A 10285-nucleotide genomic window follows, 5' to 3' on the forward strand; every position below is an offset into this window, starting at 1 on the left:
AACTTGCATTTTTATTAGTTTTCTATTAATTATTAAATTGTAAATAGATGAAAGGTGAAGATAGTCTGGATGGGTGAGCTAGATGGTTATTCCTGTTTTGTCCGTTTGGAGTTTTTCATACTTTTTTCTGACACCTGTTATATAGAAAAATAAGTATAATCCTAGTAGGTCACATGACTCCCTTTCGATCCTTATCTAGGGAACTACTGGTATCCATGAAGCCAAAACGCATGATGTGCCTGTAGGTGGAGGGTGAGAGGTTAACAGTGGTGCAGTGACGACAGGTGACACTCTGTGGGGCTGACCCGCATGAGGGTTCTGGTTTTGTACCTGGAGAGCTCCTTTAGTATGCTGGGCACACGGCCAACTCTCAGTCCAGGGCCGGCTGGGCTGGGGGTGGATCGTGCAGTAGAGACTCTCTTGGGAGTGCCAGGTGAGAGCAGGTGAGAATGGTGGATCACCTCCGTTTCTGAGGTATCGATTCCACAAGCTCCAGAGGCCTTCGTCATCACGGCCAGCAAATCACAAGTACAGGTGGAGTTTGCACTCAGTTCCAGCACACGGCCACTCTGGCTGTCCTCTTTGCAGACAGGATGCACGGCCTTATTACTTTTGCATTTTCAATCATTTACTCAAAGACATGATCAGGGAAGAGCAGGAAAGGGGGAGCTGGTAGTGAAGGAGGTAGGAACTTAAATTTCTCACACAACCCATGTTGGGCATTTTATAATAACGTCTTATTTAAGGCTGTTTGCAATTCTGTGAGGTAGAAAATCTCAACACTTTACAGAGAAAGGACCTGAAGCTCAAAAAAGTGGATCATTAATAATATGAGCAATATTAGTAACATTTACAAAACACCAAGTTCCAGGTACAGTCCTAAAGTTTAGATTACAAGGGTTACCTCAGGTCGTCCCCATAAGAACCTCTGAGCTGAATAAACTAATTGCAGTTTTAGTGAGGGGGACACTGAAGCTCAGGAAGACGAAGTAGCTCGTACTGGGTCACACAGCTGGGAGGGTCAGAAGCAGACGGTGCTCACGTTTTACTTTTCCTGAAAGACACAGGGCCCAACCTCTTTCTACCACACAAAGGAGTCTAATCCCACTGTACACGCCCTCTCCCTCCTGGCAGCCCTAGTTCTAGTTATACATCCTGGGCTCAATGTTTGTTAGATTGACCTGATTTTGTAGAATAACCAAGGACCTGTGGAGACCATGTAATGTCTGTAAAAGACATCTGTAGTGTTTTCCTACCTGGAATCTCCACCCCTTCTTTCTAGTAATGCTCTGATTTCTGAAGGGAGACCACACCTCTTCCATTAAGGAGGGAGGCAAACGATCTAGGCTGTCTGTCAGGATGTTCTCTCCTTCTGACCACAGGGATTGATTCCAGAATGGATACCTAACTCAAGGCAGGCTGATGAGAGCATGATCAGGGATTTCACTGGAAACATTGAGACCAAGAAGCTTTCACTCTGCTAATAAGATCATGGGGTGTAGCTGGATCGTAGACAGACCTTGACTTGGTGACAAGTTTGATTGTGAAGGACCATAAAAACCATAATACACAATATTTATTGGGTGTAATAAAAACATGTCAGGGCCAGCATGTGGCATGGTGGTTAAAGCACTGGACTCCCACATGGTCAGCTGTGGTTTGAGTTCCAGACCTGGCGGCTTGAAAAATCATGACTGGTATGTGTGCATGCATGCCCCAAATCCCAAGAGGATAATGGAGGAGAAGGGACTGTGGCATGGCCACCCACCCCCCACTGTCTCTCTCCATCTCTCTCCAATAAACACACATGTCCTATGGCCAAAACTTAAAATAGATTTAAATAAATAAATAAATAAAGTCAGGCACCATTTTTTGTGTTTTTCATATATTACCTCATCTGATCCTTTCGATCTAAAATGATAGACCTTATAAATATGGAAATTGAGACACAGATAAATTATTTATCCATAATTCAACAGCTAAAAACTGAACCAAAGACTATTTTTTAAAGTTATACTATACTGATTTTCAGAAAGTAAAAGTAGTTTGTGGAAAAATAACTCCATTCCTAGAATAAAGAAAATAATTTACTTATATCAAAGACCATAATGAGGTTGCAAGTTCCTCCTCCTTGTTCCCGCCATTGGTGGGTGTACTTCATAACTCCAAGGAGGAGCCCCTGAATCTTGAGTACACAGTCTTCACTCGGTGGAAAACTCAAACTTGAGTGTGTGCTGATGCACCAGATGGATTCTGCTTGCTGAGTGCCACCACCGGAGTTTCTGCTTCAGTTGGAGGGGTCCAAGAATTTGCATTTCCTGTCAATACCACCTTACAGCAGTCACAATGACTATTATAAAAAAGATGAAAAATACAAGTGTTGGCAAAAATAAAGAGAAAAGGGAACCCTCACAGGCTGTCAGTGGTAATGTGAATTAGTATAACCACTACGGAAAAGTATATGGAGCTCGTCCAAACTACACACAGAATTTCCAGCAACCCCACTTCTGGGTAAATAGCCAAAGGATATGAAATTAGTATGTTGAAGAGAGGTCTTCAAACACTCCCACATTCATTGCAACATTATTCACAACAGCCAAATTATGGAATCAGCCCAAGTGTCCATTAACAGATGGACAAAAGAAACGCATTGTATTTATACATACACACACACCCCTACACACACAATGAAATACCATTCAGCCTATAAAAAAGAAGAAAACGTTGCATTTGCAACATGGATGAATCTGGAGGATGTTATGTTAGGTAAAATAAACCAGGCACAGAAAGACAAATACTTCAAGTTCTAACTTCATGTGGCATCGAAAATGATCAACCTCATAGTAGCAAAGAGTAGAATGGTGCTTACCAGAGACTGGGGGTTGGGGTTAAGAGATGATGGTCAGAGGGTTCAATGTTTCAGTAAGACAGAAGGAGTAAAGAGTATTTGAGGTGATGAGTATGTTGATTAGCTTGGTATTTTCATATTATATATATACATATCATCACTTTGTACCCCATAAACTATACAACTATAGTTTGTCAATATATACTAAAGAAAAAATTTTAATTCAATTATATTTCTTTTTCAATTATTTATTTATTTATTCATTTATTTTTCTTTTTTTGAGAGAGAGCTCTTTGCTGGAGAGAGAGAAAATGAGAAAACACCCTCTGGGAGGATGGTCACTCCACAATCCCATCTATCTTCTCCATTCTCCTCTTGGAACCTTGGGCATGCAAGCACATGCACCAATGTGAGTTTCAAGCTGCCAGGTCTGGGACTTGAACTGTGGTTGGCCATGTGGGAGTCCAGCCTCTTAACCACCATGCCACCCGCTGGTCTCTATTTTATTTTATTTTTAAGCTTTATTTTAATTTATTTTTTAATTCATGCTCATCAGGGTGGGGGTGGTGGGAAAAGGTGTTCCCCAATGGGGTGTTATCACACCACAATCCCTTCTCCTCCATTTCTCCATCCAGACAGGGTCAGGATCTTAGACACACGTGCATCTGGCATGATGTTCAAGCCACCGGGGCTCAGATTCAAACCATGTGGTTGGCCATGAGGGATCAGCTCCCTTAACTGGCAGGCCATGGGGCCTGTCCAGCTTAAATGCATTTCTGACAAGTGCCTGGGTAATGCTGCTACTACTGGTGAGGGGAGCCCTGTCCTGGGGAGTGGGCAGTCAGCAGCCCAGGGCCATCAGAAACTAGTCCTCACCTTCCTGGTTCTTTACCTCCAAACCTAAAGGACAGCTGCAGCGACTGACCAGTGTGGTTACTGGCAGCTCATGCAGGGCCAGAACCACCAAGGGGAGGCTAGCTTGAGGAGGGCTCTTCACAGCTGATGGAGGGAAATTCAATATCTGTTTGAAATGAGATTAGATTAGGTCTACCTCTGTGTATTGGGAGGGAAGGAAAATGAACAACCTGGAAATATATATATACATATGTATATATATATTGATTCTTTGGTATCACTAAAAAAAATATTTAATAACCCAAATTATTGTATATCTATGGCAGTCTTTCCTAGAGAATTTGAAAGTTCCTGGCAACAGCTATTAATTTTTCAGAATCTCCAAGAGGCTTTAGGGTTTTGCTTGATTCCTCTTTCAAAACCAACCAAACAGGGATCAGCAGGTGGTATAATGGTCAACCATGGCTCAAGTCCTGGACCTGGTGGCTTGAAACTCAGAAGGGGCGTGTGTGTCTGAGTGCCCCAAATCCCAGGAGTAGAATGGAGGAGAAGGGATTGTCATATGGCCATCCCCCAAGGGGGTGATTTCTCACTTTCTATCTCTCTCTGTCTCTCTAGCGAGTACACTCACTCTATAGAAAGAAAAAAAAAAGCAAAAACAAACAAAAAAGTTAAAAATCATACAGATGTTTGGGTTTTTTTCTCCTCAGTTCTGAAAAGAAAGAGAGGAAGAAAGAGAGAAAAAGAAAGCAAGAAAGGAAAAGTGTCTTGTACAGTGTCTCATGTTGTGTGTTTCTGTGTTTTCTGTTGCCATGAAATGGCCCAGCCTGAAAGCCTTTGAATTACATTTTGCAGATTTTAATTTCAAATATTTATTTCATGTTTTTCCTTTTGAAATGTTGTTTCTTCACATCTTTCAGTTCTGATTTCCCTGCAACTCTGCCCACTAAATGCATACTAAAATGCATTTTTAAAAAGCTTTCTTCAGTGGTTAAATAAACCTTAACACCTGTGAGACATCTATCTTGGTAGACTAAGAAGAGAATGAATGTCCATTAGAAGTTGTCAGCTTCATCCTTTCGGGAAATTTTGACTCTTTCCAAATTCAAGTGTGGTGAGTGTGGACAAACAATGAAAAGACCCAGGATCCAGGGGTTACCAAGAGAATAAAACTCATGCAATACAAAGCAATTCCTTATGATGACTTATAGAAATAATCTGGTGGATCAAAGGTTTTGTTCCAGGGGTTTTCATACTTGCCAGGGAAATTGCCAAAATGACATAAAAACATGGTAAACCCAAGCTGGTTATCCATCACCTCCAGAAACAGTTCTCTCACCCTTGCTAATCTCATACAGATGTGGCCTGACTACCCAAGAATGGGTTTGACACATTTGGGCCTTACAGAAAAGGAAGGCAGAATTTAAACATTTTTTTGAATTTCTGCCACCTACTGGCAACTTGAAGTGACAGAACGGAGCACACTTCCTGTTAGAGGCTGGTTGTGGCCCTCACTGGCAGCCCGGATAGTTAGTACAGGCTGTGGCTAGTCCAGCACGCACAGCTGTGTGAGAGAGCAGTGTGAAGTGAGTTCTTTGGAGGCTGGTTTCCAGGCCCAAGAGCAACCCCTCACCACCCCTGCTTCGTAGATCTGTTTACAAAGTATGCTTAGCGTTTCTGGATTTCTTCCCTGGTGGTGTGGGTCACGTGGCTTGGTTCTACAGAACCGGGGCTCAGATGGACCGTGGTCTGCACACATTGCACAACCTCATGGCAAGGCTGGCATGTCTCCAGGTGTAATTCTAGAGGGCAGATTGTGTGTGTTTTTGGATTGTGCAAAATGAATCTGAATACTGATTTGTATGGCATCTGGCACCCATTCCGGAAAGTTCTTAGGGGGAGAACATGTAACGGTTTGGGATTGCCACCCTGGTGCAGGGAGGCAGGATAGTGGGAGAAGAGTTTTCGGCTTGAATTATCATCTAGTGTCTGGTGCTTATTTCAACAACCTAAACCTAAACTGGGTTCTTAGATAACCTCCCCAAATCTATTCTTTAACAAAATAATCTATACTCAGCACTATCATCGTCTTAACCTCGTAACTCCTCTGGTCCTGTTCCGTCACTCCTGGGTGTGTTGAACTTCACTTCAAAGAGTTCAGTTCATTCCGAGGGCCAACCAGGGAGGGATCAAAGACTTGACTTTATTTGGCAAAGCCCAGACTGCAGAGTTTATTACGCTGGGTCAATCTCTCTTTGAAGATTGCTATCTGTGGGTATGAAACCTGAGTCCCAGAAAGGCAGATGAGAAAAGCTTTGGGGCAGCCACCAGACAGGAAGGTGTCATTTATACCAAGATAGAAAAGTAGTTTCAGGGACGCAGGAGAAGATCAAACAGTGGAAGGTACATTGGACATATGGCAAAGAGTAGCGACCATCTGGAAATGTGGATATTGCGATAGGACAGCAACACCCAGGAGAGCTGGAATTTAAAAGAAAGAAGGAAAGAATTTAAAGGCAACAAATAACATTGAGTGATATACCAGGGAGCATGTTTGAAAAATAAAGGCTGTTATGGTGAGAGACCTACACCATGGTCCAGTCAAATTAAATTCCTTTTAGTTCTGCAAACACGAGAAACTCCCTCTAGCTCTCCGCCTTCATGCAGGCCCTTCTCTTTGCTGAAATATTGTTCTGTCCCTGAGCTTCTTATATTTTCTTTTCACTAAACCAATACCTCCGACTTATTGTTCAGATCTCAGCCTAAATCTCTCTCCCTCTGGGCAGTCCCTTCTAGACCTAAGAGAGGTACCTCAGCTCTCAAGGTAGAGTGCTTTCTTTATCATTGGGCTCCCCGTGCTTTTTATCGTTTAAGGACTTTTCCTCAAGACGCTCATCTATGTTCAACAATGGCGCGATCTTGTCTGTCTTGCTTCACTCGCCACCGTGACCACGGCACCCAGCACGGTACCTGCAATGTAGTAGGTCGTTCATTCTCACTTCTGGAATAAATGAATAAATACAAGCAGCTTGAGGAAACCAGCCAAGCTATTTGTTATGAAGGAACAGCCTATCGATTTGGTATTTTGTGACATAACTATATTTTTTAGCTTATTTTTATTTATTTCTTCCATGAGGGAGGGAGAGGGAGACACAGGCACTCTCCAACAGAGTCTTCATGCCAGGATCTGTCCCCACACCTCAGCCTGAGGCAGTTGTGGTCATCCATGTGCATGTCTGGTGTGTACACGGAGACCTCAGGACACAAACTCAGGACCTTCCCAAGGGGCCTCAATGTCTCAAACCATTGCATCACCATTGTGTTACCATGGCTGGTCATGTGGTACAAAGTCTCTTCTGTTGAACAGAGATGAAGTCGGTGCATCACATTTTTAAATTGCAGTAGAATGCTAGGGCAAAGACACGGGTAAATCACAGCTGTCCTCCTTTCCAGCGAGGATGGAACTTTTCCTTCACATCAGTCAAACTTGACTGTCTCCTCTGCATGCTTGGAAATTCAAGGAATCAATTCCTATCACTGTATTAATTGGTGTTAAGATTACATTAGGCCAGAGTGACTCCAAGCATCTTCTCTAGAAGATGTATCCTATTTTCAAGTGAAATCTCTCCTTAGAGCCCTAACAGAGTGAATAGTTACTTTGCTAATATACTTTCATATTAAAATCGTAGACCAGATTGTTTACTGATTTTTAAAGTCAAGCGAGGAAGACAAGTTGAAGCACTGGTGTTTTGCTATGTGTTAATGTTGACATATGACACTTTGAATGGGTATCCTTTCGTATATTTCAATTCTTAAAATGGTTTAAAATGTATTTAAAAATTAAATATATCATTCTTGGGGAAACTTCCGTATCTCTCTTGTATAGATTTAAGAATCACCTCCGCACCAAGCACAACTCTGCGTGTTTTGCCCATATCACTCTTGAGTACAATCTCATGGAACAATACTAGTGCCCTGATTTTATAGATAAGACTGAATGTACAGAGAGGCACGTAAGTTACTAACTTATAGCTAGTAACCAGGATTCAAATGCAAAAGTCTGGCTCCATTGATTAGTTTCTTAAATATTTGTTGAGTGTCTACTATGTGCCAGGCGCTGTTTTAGACTCTAGGCACAGAACAATAAATACAACACAAAAAGCCCTGCTCGTGGAGCTTCCTGTCCTAGTGCAGCTTCCATTATTATGCCCCTCCTCCAACTGGTTACCCTTGACTGTATGGGAGGAGGGCATGGTGGTAGGAGAGCTTGGGCCAAGACCAGAAAGGTGAGCTAGAGTTGGCAAAGAAGGGAGATGCAGGAAACAAAGCAGAAACTGTGGAGCTGAGTACCATCATCGCATTGCTACCACTCTCCTCATCACTGTCCTCACCCAGCCAAGGGGTCAGACTTTGTCTAGAATGGACTGCTGGCCAGCTCTGTGCTGTGTAGAGATTAATCCCGAGCTGGCCTCAACTTCTTTTCTTCTTCCTCCCTCCTCAGTATCTTTCCTGTTGCCCTCATTGTCCCCAGCCTCATTTCCTGCTTCCTACCCCTTGTTGGTGTCCAATGTAGTCAATATCCCCACCCCTCGGTCATCCTAATTGCTTCCCACACTCGTGACCCCTCCTCTCTATGCCTGTTCCTTGTACTCTCTGCACGAGTAGTACACAACTCTGCATACTCAAGAGCACCCTGTGTTCTCAATTAGATGCCACTCAGCTTCTTCACGGATCATTTTTTATTGAGTACCCACAGTGTGCAGCCTACTGGTACAAGTGCTAAGCACAGTAGGAGACTGAACAATAGTCCCCTCTCAGAATTTTGTTTGCCAACCCCTGGAATCTATGAATGTTACCTCACATGGCCAAAAGAAGACACAGATTAAGTTAAGGACCTTGGGATGGGGAGACTATCCCAGATTCTCTAGATGGGACTCAAATGGAATCACATACTTTTAAGAGGGAGACAGAGAGATTTGACATGCATGCAGATGAGAAGGCAACAGGAAGACAGAGTCAAAAGGGATGTGAAGAGCCTGGCCTTGAAAACTGAGGAGCAATGCAGTCACAAGCCAAGGAATGCTGGCAGCCACCAGACACGGGAAGACAGTGGGAATAGATTCTCCTTCAAAGCCTCCCACTTGTGATCCTGGCTAGCACCTTGATTTTTAGCCCAATGATACAAAGCTTTGGATTTGATCTTCAGAGTTGTGAGAACATGCATTTCTACTGTGTTAAGTAACCGATTTGTGATAGTTTGTTACAGCAGCATCAGGAAACTCAAACATTACCCTCCCTCTGGACACTTCTTAGACTTCCCAAGAGCATTTCTATGGGTTCCCATTATACCTCGCGTCAGTTAATACCACCTCGTGTTTAACTTCAGGTTCTGTGTCTTCTGTCAGACTAGAGGAAGCGACTGCTTCTTGTTCTTCTTTATACTCTTCCCGCATTTTGCATAGTTCCCGGTTCGTAACAGCACTCGATAAAGTTTTGTTATATGAATGGAATGATGACAAGGGGTCACGGTGTTTGTTAATTTTTTTTATAGATGAAGGCATTTTCTTTTCACATGGGCTGTGAGTAACCATGGTTTTGTGTCCTGTGTGTGCACAAAGCTCTGCACAGGGTGCTGGCCCTAAGGGATAGCAAGCAGCTCTCAGCTCTCGTGACTCGAAGGGCTGCTAGTGATGTCTGTCATGGGTGTGCTCACACGCTCTGTGCACAGCACCGTGCTGTGCCTGACCCAGACATAGTCCAGGAATAAAACCTCTTCCTCCTAAACAGGAAACAAACGATGTCGCTGCCCTCCAGAATCTTAGAACCGACGCTGGGCATGTACCACCCACCTATGTAAGAGGCTCTTCTTACCATCGTAGCTCCTGCTGTGGAAGCCGACCAGGGTGTGTGCTAGCATTCCATTCCCCATGTTCAACCTCAGACCCTGTCCTAGCTGCCGAAGCTCTGCTGTCGACAGTCCTCGGCTCCGAGTCCACGCACTAACAGGATGAACTTGTTTAGACCAGCCCGGCGCAGAGTGAGAGGGGCTCTAGAGGGGGTGTTGGAATGGTGTGGCACGTGGTGGTGAAGGACGGGCAGAGCGAAACCCTCCAGCAGAGACTGTGAGTTCATCTTGGAAACTGGCTCTTGAGGTGCTGCAGGGAGGGGGAGCAGGTGCCCACTGTGCACCAGGAGGAAGTGTGTGACTCAGTGGCTCGCTGCCTTCAGCTCCGGGTCCCAAAGGAGGCTTGGGCTGTCTGGCTGATTTTTCAGTCAGCCTGGTAAAAATTTAGCATTTCGGTCACTCCCTGTCCCTGGAGCAGAGCTCCGGAAGCAGGATCAATAGGGAAACATCGTCAGCAGCTAAAAGATGCTATAAATCTTTTCAACTCTGAACAGAACTGTTTGGAAGGGGACTGGTTGAGGCTCCTGGGAGTGGCTAAGGCAAAGTTAGGGGTTCCATTCTGCTGCTGAAATCTGTGTGCCGGAGAGGGGGGGCAGGGAGAATGTAGGTGATCTTCTAGAGACCACAGGGGAAAACCAGTGCCTTCACAGAGAGTTAAGGAATGCTCTCTGAAGTTC

This window comes from Tupaia chinensis, unplaced genomic scaffold (assembly GCF_000334495.1).
Source record: "Tupaia chinensis unplaced genomic scaffold, TupChi_1.0 Scaffold000555_1, whole genome shotgun sequence".
NCBI lineage: Eukaryota > Metazoa > Chordata > Mammalia > Scandentia > Tupaiidae > Tupaia > Tupaia belangeri.